Here is an 8,932-nt window from a genome sequence, read left to right as displayed (position 1 = left end):
ATGCCAGCTGGTGGCATGTTATCTTTTGTCTTGGCTATACCCTGACCTTTCAGCTTTATAACTTCCAAATGTTTATGTAATGAGAACTGCCCTTTTAAAATTGACACAGTGATTAAAATTGAAAATGAGAGCTGAGAGTGTTCTCTAATAAATAGGCTGGATCTGAGCATACATCTGTCCAGCAAAAATCTTCTAACCAAGCCGGCACACATTTCTTTGCTTGTATCAAAAAAGTGAAGGTGACATTTATACCATTTAATAATTTTTCTCTCCATCTGTTTATTCAGTGGTGAGATTTAAGTTGGCAAATGCTACACTCACATTGATTCTACACCTAGTTATCTCTCAAATATTCAGCTAGATGAATATTTAGATGGATGCCTCTAAAGCTTTGTTGAACACGTAGAAATTTCAATTCATAGGAAAAATCATTTCCAGAAGAGAACTATAATCAAAGCAGAATGTTACCCTACTCTAGCAGTTCATCTTGCCAACAGACCTGACAATTCTATCAAAGTTTCCTAGATCCTTTAACAGATTTTTCTTTTTAGCTACTTTCTTTGCTTTCAATCATTCATATATATCTACATCTATATCTATCTATCTATCTAATCTATCTATTATCTATAACTCACTGTTCTGAGTGACTAATGGGGAAGAAAACTGAAAGACTATAAACAGTCATAGTATGCCAACTTGATACTTTTCAAAGAACATAGAGATTCATAGGAAAGATTTAATAGCCACAAAATATTTTTACTCAAATATGATTGAAATCAAGTCACAGATAAGAACTGAACGGAGAGTTTCATTTTTTTTTCTTCCTCAATCTCTTTGCCTCTACCTACATTTTAATCACAGTGGCCTTCTTGTTCCTTGGACAAGTTAAGGGAGTCATTTTTGATTAGTTTTGGGAACTTTTTCGCTAGCTGATCCCTCTACTTGGAATACTTAGTCTCAATATTTTTGTATAAATTCCTTTTCAAATCAATTCAACCCTTCAAGGGGGATTTCCTGCCCATTACTCTTTAACCCACTGCCCTATTTTCTTCAGAGCACTTTATGTAAAATTGTTTTATTTGTCTTTTAAAATATCTTCTTTCTTTAGAATGTAATCTGCATGATAGTAGGGACTTGTGTTTTTCCACTATCTTCCTGTGTGTAGAAAAGTGCCTGAAATATAGGAGGTGCTCCATAAATAGTTTTCAAGTAGATAAAAAATGAATAAATAAATAATATTTCCCACCCAGATTTTAGATTTCTGCTAAACTTGATTGAAGTTTGAGTCCAACACCTTTTGTTTTAAGCTGAGATCTAAAAGTTAATCACCTTAAATCATGATTACCAAACTTACCTTATGTGTGCTTTGCTCTTCTGGTAGATAGAGGTGGCTTCTTTGATGTCAACAACCTAAATCTTCTACTTGTCCTTCCACTAAGTCCTGTGTTAAAATTTGAAGGTTGCATATACATTTTTTTTATTTGCATAGAAAAGAACATTGACATGACTGAATTAAATAAATGTGACTCACTGTTCACTTTCAAGTTGTTCTAATTGACTCCCTCCTTTGGGAGATAATATGATTGTGACATCTGAATATGCCAATTTAAAATATTCAAACATCTAAATATTTGAGTAACCATAATAATAGTTTTTCTATCATTCAAGTATTTAAAAAATTCAGAGAAGATGAAAAATTATCTTTGCTATATAAATGTACATTATTATTGAAGCATGACATCATTTTGTGTACTTTAAGAAAGGATACTACAATCTGCGGGATGTAAGGGAAGGGATCCTAAAAACCAGCCAGTCCAACTACTCTTCCAAATGCTTGTATTCTCTACACAAGGTTTCTTCTAAGTGATTGTCTTGTGTTGTGAGTCTATATCTGAACACCTTCATTAGCAGAGTCTATATGATGAGAGATGATCATTTCCATCTTTGGGCAATTTTAAGTGTGAAAAATGAGTGTTCTCACATTAAGCAGCTAAGGATTTTTCTGAAGTGTCTTTCAATTGTTCTATTTATATTCAATGGTACATACTGAGCAATTTTATTTCCAAATACCAAAATAATTTTCCTTTTAATATTTCTATTGTGAAAATAATACAGGCTCATAATAAAAATGTAATGATGTAAAAGTATATAAAATTAAAAGTACCACTTTTTAACTCCATCCCCTAAGCTCTAATCTCCAGAGGTGGCCACTATCAAAATTTTCTTGGGGATCCTGTGAGAAATTCTCACCTAAAAACACGTATATCTGCTGACATAAAGCACAGGTTGGAACATAAAATACACACTATTTTGGCTTATTTGAAATTTTACAACTGATTTATGTTTTTCCATAAAATGTATCTATGTACTTTATTCTCTTTTGTAGTTTCAGGGTGTTCCATTAGAGAAATCCTGGTTGATTTAAATTTACATGCATGTTTGAGAATATGTGTAGAGTAAGTGTTTTAAAAAGGAATTATTTGGTCATTCTTTTATTTCTGAGCAAACATTTTGCTTCCTTAAAAAAAATTCTTTGTTCAAAAGACATAACACAAGTTTTCTTCCCAGTTTCTCCTCTTTGATAGAAAAAAGCATGAAACACTGGCAGTTCCGGTGAAAGAAAATAACAAAGAAAAAGAAAAAAGCATGTATTAACTGTGACTGGGATTAAAATTCTTTCAATTTTAGGAGAACAAGATGAGATTTTCAATACTGTCTCTAATTAGTGCCTTTGAACCCAGCTTAAGTGTACGTGTGCGTGTGCACACACACATACACAAACACTATTTTTTACATATAGCAAGTTTTTATAGTAAAAGTGTGAGATTAATTGTTGAAGTGGCATAATTTTCTTTTATTGAATTTCAAAGATAAACTTCTAGAAGTACATCTACTTACATAATTTTTCTATAGTAAGTTTTAAAAACCTTTTTATTTTAAAATAATTTTAGACTTACAGAACACTTGCAAATATAGTACAGAGTTCATGCATAGCTTTACCCAGATTTCCACAATGTTAATAATTTACAAAATCATGGTACAATTATCAAAACCAGGAAGTTAACATCGGGATGATACTGTTGGCTGAACTACAGACCTGTTCAAATTTCAGTTTTCCATATATATATATATATTCCATAATCCAGGTAGGATTCTACGTTGCATTTAGTTGTTATGACTCCTTAGTTTTTTCTCATCTGTGACAGTTTTTCAGTCTTTCCTTATCTTTCCCTATTGTGACACCTTTCATGAGTACTAGTCACTTATTTTATAGACTGTCTTTCAATTTGGGTTTGTCTGATGTTTCCCCCTCGTTAGAATGAGGTAGTATATTTTGGGAAGAAAACGACAGAAGTAATGTCTCTTTTTCACTGCATCATAATGAGACGAAAAAGATTTTCGCATGTATATATTATCACTAGTGGTGTAAACCTCTATTATATGACAAAGGTGATGTTTGCTAGGTTTCTCAAATATAAAGTTACTGTTTTCCTTTTTTAATAGACAAATATCTTGAGGGAGATATTTTGGGACTCTGTAAATATTCTATTTCTCGGCCAACTTTCACTCACTGTATTTTTCATTCACTGATGGATCTTGGTTGGAATAATTATTACAGTCATGTTTACCCAGTGATGAATTTGTGTTTCCTTCATTCCTTCTCTGGTAAGAAAGGGCTGCTTCTTCTCCATTTATTTATTTGCTCAATTATTTATTCATATCTATATAGACCCATGGATATTTATTTTATACTCTGGGTTATGGCTAAATGCTACTATTAATTATTTTGTTTCTCATTGTTCCAAATTTGGCTATTGGGAGTTTATTAGTTTGGCTTCTGTATCTTTTTGACATGTCTCCCTCTCTTGTGCAATCTCTGTCTTGCTTTTGGTGCTATAAAATGTTCCAGGTTCATCTTACAGTCCTTCTGCCCCAGCCCTAAGATTGTTGATTTTTCCAAGAAGCTCTAGTTTCCTTTATTAGATTATAGTGCTTAGAAACCTAGATTTAAGTACTAACTATAGTCATTGCTTTAGGAGTATCATTGCTCCTGGGTTCTTTCAGTGGACAGAAAAAAGAAATATAAATATACCAACTCACATATTATATATACATACCTATTTGGTTTCCTATATCTATCTATCTGAATATATATTAAATCTGAATTATTAATATATAATATATATTAATATATATCTATATATAAATTAATACATATATTAATTAATATATATCTATCGGAATATATATTAAAAAACCATGAGGTCATACTGCCACTTTCTATCCAATTAAACTCCACAAGGTTCATATTAGATCTCACTTTTTACTTATATGTAAACTGTCTCTCAAACAGAAAAATCCCTATCAATATATGCAACATATTCACTGTTAAATTTACACACACATGCACAAAACGATTGTATATAAATACACACATACTATTTATATACACACACTATATACTATACACATACTATACATATATACACACACACTACCTCATATATACAGTGTGTATGTCTGTACATATACACACACAGATTATATAGAAGTATAAGAAGTAGTTTATATTATACAAAATAAATTAAAGCATATATATACACATATATAGTAGCTTCATGATTTTTAACCTACATCTCTATAGGTTCACTTTTTATTGTTCATATTCTCTTTTGGGTTCAGTATATAATTTAATTAAACTTTATCAAACAAGTTTGGACCCACTTACAGTCTTACCAACATTACTGAAGAATTTATTTTCCTGCACATCCACAAATCCTGTGCATTAATTGAAAATATTTTTGGCAATGTAATGTGTAAAAATTGAATCCTATTGTGTTTTATATTGCTTTTATTTATGAGTAAGATTAGGTATATTTTCCTGAATTTATAACAAATGTGTACTTTTCTATGAACTTATTCCTATGCCATTGGCCATTTTAAAAAATGAGTTTCAGGATACAAAATCAATGTGCAAAAACCACAAACATTCCTATACACCAACCATAGATAAGCAGAGAGCCAAATCATGAATGAACTCCCATTCACAATTGCTACAAAGAGAATAAAATACCTAGGAATGCAGCTAACAAGGGATGTGAAGGACGTCTTCAAGGAAAACTACAAACCACTGCTCAAGGACATCAGAGAGGACACAAAGAAACATAAAAACATTTCACGTTCATGGATAGAAAAAGTCAATATTGTGAAAATGGCCATACTGCACAAAGTAATTTATACATTCAATGCTATTCCCATTAAACTACCATTGACATTCTTCACAGAATTAGAAAAACCTACTTCAACATTCACATGGAAAGAAAAAAGAGCCCATATAGCCAAGACAATCCTAAGCAAAAAGAACAAAGCTGGAGACATCACTCTACCATGACTTCAAACTATACTACAAGGCTACAGTAAGCAAAACAACATGGTACTAGCACAAAAACAGACACATAGACCAATGGAACAGAATAGAGATCTCAGAAATTAGACTGCACATCTACAACCATTTGATCTTTGACAAACCTGAAAAAACAAGCAATGAGGAAAGGATTCCCTATTTAATAAGTGATTCTGGGAAAACTGGCTAGCTACATGCAGAAAATTAAAACTGGACCTCTTCCTTACACCATATACAAAAATTAACTCAAGATGGATTAAAGACTTAAACGTAAAACTCAAAATTATAAAACCCTATAAGAAAATCTAGGCAATGCCATTCAGGACATAAGCATGGGCAAAGATTTCAAAAGCAATTGTGACAAAAGCAAAAATTGACAAATGAGATCTAATTAAATTAAAGAGCTTCTGCACAGAAAAGACACTATTATCAACATGAACACACAACCTACAGAGTGGGGGAAAATTTTTGCAATCTATCCATCTGACAAAGATCTAACATCCAGAATCGACAAGAAACTTAAACAAATGTAGAAGAAAAAAAAAACAAGCAACCCCATTAAAAAGTGGGCAAGGGACATGAACAGAGACTTCTCAAAAGAAGACATGCAGCCAGCAAATATATGAAAAAAAGAGAAACATCACTGATCATTAGAGAAATGCAAATCAAAACTACAATGAGGTAGCATCCCACACTAGGCAGAACGGCAATTATTAAAAAGTCAAGAAACAACAGAGGCTGGTGAGGTAGTGGAGAAATAGGAACACTTTTATGCTGTTGGTGGGAATGTAAATAATTTCCACCATTGTGGAAGATGGTGTGGCTATTCCTCAAGGATTTAGAGCCAGAAATATCATTTGGCCCAGCAATCCCATTAGTGGGTGTATACCCAAAGGAATATAAATCATTCTATTATAAAGATACATGCATGCATATGTTCACTGCAGCACTATTCACAATATCAAAGACATGGAATCAACCAAAATGCCCATCAGTGATATACTGGATAAAGAAAATGTGGTATATATACACCATGGAATACTACACAGCCTTCAAAAAGAATGAGATCTTGTCCTTTGCAGGGACATGGATTGAGCTGGAGGCCATTGTCCTCAGCAAACTAACATAGAAACAGAAAACCAAATACTGCATGTTCTCACTTATAAGTGGGAGCTGAACAGTGAGAACACAACACAGGGAGGGGAACAACACACATGGGCAGGGCGGGCAGGGGAGGGAGAGCATCAGGATAAATAGCTAATACATGTGGGGCTGAATATGTAAGTGATGGGTTGATAGGTGCAGCAAATCACTGCGGCACACATTTACTTATGTGACAAACCCGCATGTCCTGCACATGTATCCCGGAACTTAAAATAAAATAATATTAAATTTTTAAAAAGAGTTGTTAGTGGATTTTTACGTGCTTTTTTTCCTTAAAATAAATAAGCAAATGAGCCTTTCTTTCTCTTGTGTATGTCACAGAAAAGTCTTCAACTATTCACTTGTTTTTTTTGAGTATTGAAATTCATAGTTTTTATGTGTACATTTTGATAAATTAATAGAAAGAAACATATAGAACATTTTAATTGCCCTTTTATATTTTATCAAATTTAGAGCTTTATGAAAGCTTTCAATTTACCAATTTATTTTGGTCAGAGACTTGGGTTTACGTTGTTTATAAAAAATTTTTCTACCATAAGATTGTTTCCAAAACTTTTCTTATGCTTTCTTCCAGAATTTTTATGATTTGCTTTTAAATGAAAATCATTGCTTTTTAAAATGTATATCTCTGTGTTGGATAAGATAAGGATTTTGATGTGTTGAACAAAATACAAATCTAGCATTATTTCTTTTTTTCTTTCTTCCTCCTTTTTAAAAAGACTGCTTAGTTTCCCAACATTGCTAAGGAAACGACCCATCTTTTCTCCACTGATTTGAAATGCCATGTTCATCATATAACAAGACATCTATGTTTGAGTCTAATTCTGATAGTCTCTTCTGTTTTAGTGATCTGACTATCCATGAGCCAATTCCAAAATAATAGCGCTAGAATATATTTTCACATCTAGTAGTTTTGGTTTCTCTTTCTCATACACATTCCTTTAGGATTCTTTGCTTGCTTGTTTGTTTTTCAGAATTTTCCTGGCAAATCTTACAGCCTATTTCTTATTAGGAACTTTAAAATCAGTTTGTCAGGTTAAAATTATTCTGTTCATATTTTTATCAGTATGATATCAACTTTCTAGATTAATTTAGAGAGAAATGACACCTTTAAATATTGAAAATTCCTATCCAAGAAAAAGGTGTATATTTCAATTTATCATACTCTTCTTTCTTGGACCTCAATAATATTTTACCTGCTTTTTTATAATGGGAAGTTTGAAACACATATAAAAAAGACAGCAGTTAATATAATAAATTTCTATGTGCCCACCACTCAGCTTCAAGAAATATTAATCTGCGGAAAAGTTTCTTTTCATCCGTATACCTCCCTTCAAGTCATAACAGAGGAACATTGCAGAGATATAGCATTTCAATATTAAATAATTAGCATGCATGCCTAAAAGATAAGGACTTCAAAAATAATATTATTGTCATTCCTAAAGTTAATGATTCTTTCATATCGTCGATTACTCTTTATTGTTGAGATCTCCCTAATGTCTCCTAATGTCTCTAGACATTAGGAAAACAATATATTTTAAAAAGCAATTATTTCTATACAAAAGTAAATTACAAAAATTCTACAAGAAAGCATAGGGAAGATTTAGAAATAATTCTACGGTAGAAAAATTTTATGTAAACCAGACATAAACGCAAGTCTCTGATCAATTTTAAATATAATTGATTTTTCAAATCAACGTTTAAACAAAGTCCACACATTTTATTTGCTTGGTAATGTCTTTTATGTCTCTCCTTAAGTAATAATTGTAGTGAGATACACTTTATATATTATAAAATTCACCCTTTTAGAGTGTATAATTCAGTGTTTCTTAGTATATTCACAGTGTTGTTAAATTATCACTACTCTAACTTTAGAACGTTTTCATCACCATAAAAAGAAACCTCGTACTCATTAGCAATCATTCTCAACTCCGTTCTTCCCCACACCCTTGGCAACAACTAATTTACATTTTGTCTTTTAAGACTTTTTAAACTATAAGTTTTTAATCTCAACTTTCCTCTATCTATCGATATAGTAAACCGAGTTATTTACCCTATAGATTTTCCACATTCTTAATGGAGTTATTCACATGCTCCTCTGTCTCTGTGTGAGCTGCAGACATAGTTTTATGTGGTTTTGTTTTTTGTTTTTTGTTTTGCAAGAAAACTTTATAGGTGATGTTTTTCATTTCCTATTATATCATCATATCAGTAGATCCCAAATATCTCATAATCTCTCACTTTTTATTTTAAAATTAAATGGTGAGTTTGGTTATTGTCACCCTGACTTATATATTGTAAGACACTCATTGTCATTCACATAATGACGACTCTATCCTAGATTAGTTATTGCATTCAGATTTT

Source organism: Pongo abelii, chromosome 3 (assembly GCF_028885655.2).
Source record: "Pongo abelii isolate AG06213 chromosome 3, NHGRI_mPonAbe1-v2.0_pri, whole genome shotgun sequence".
Classification (NCBI taxonomy): domain Eukaryota; kingdom Metazoa; phylum Chordata; class Mammalia; order Primates; family Hominidae; genus Pongo; species Pongo abelii.
The sequence above is the reverse complement of the archived record's forward strand: the minus strand, read 5'-3'. Positions refer to the sequence as shown.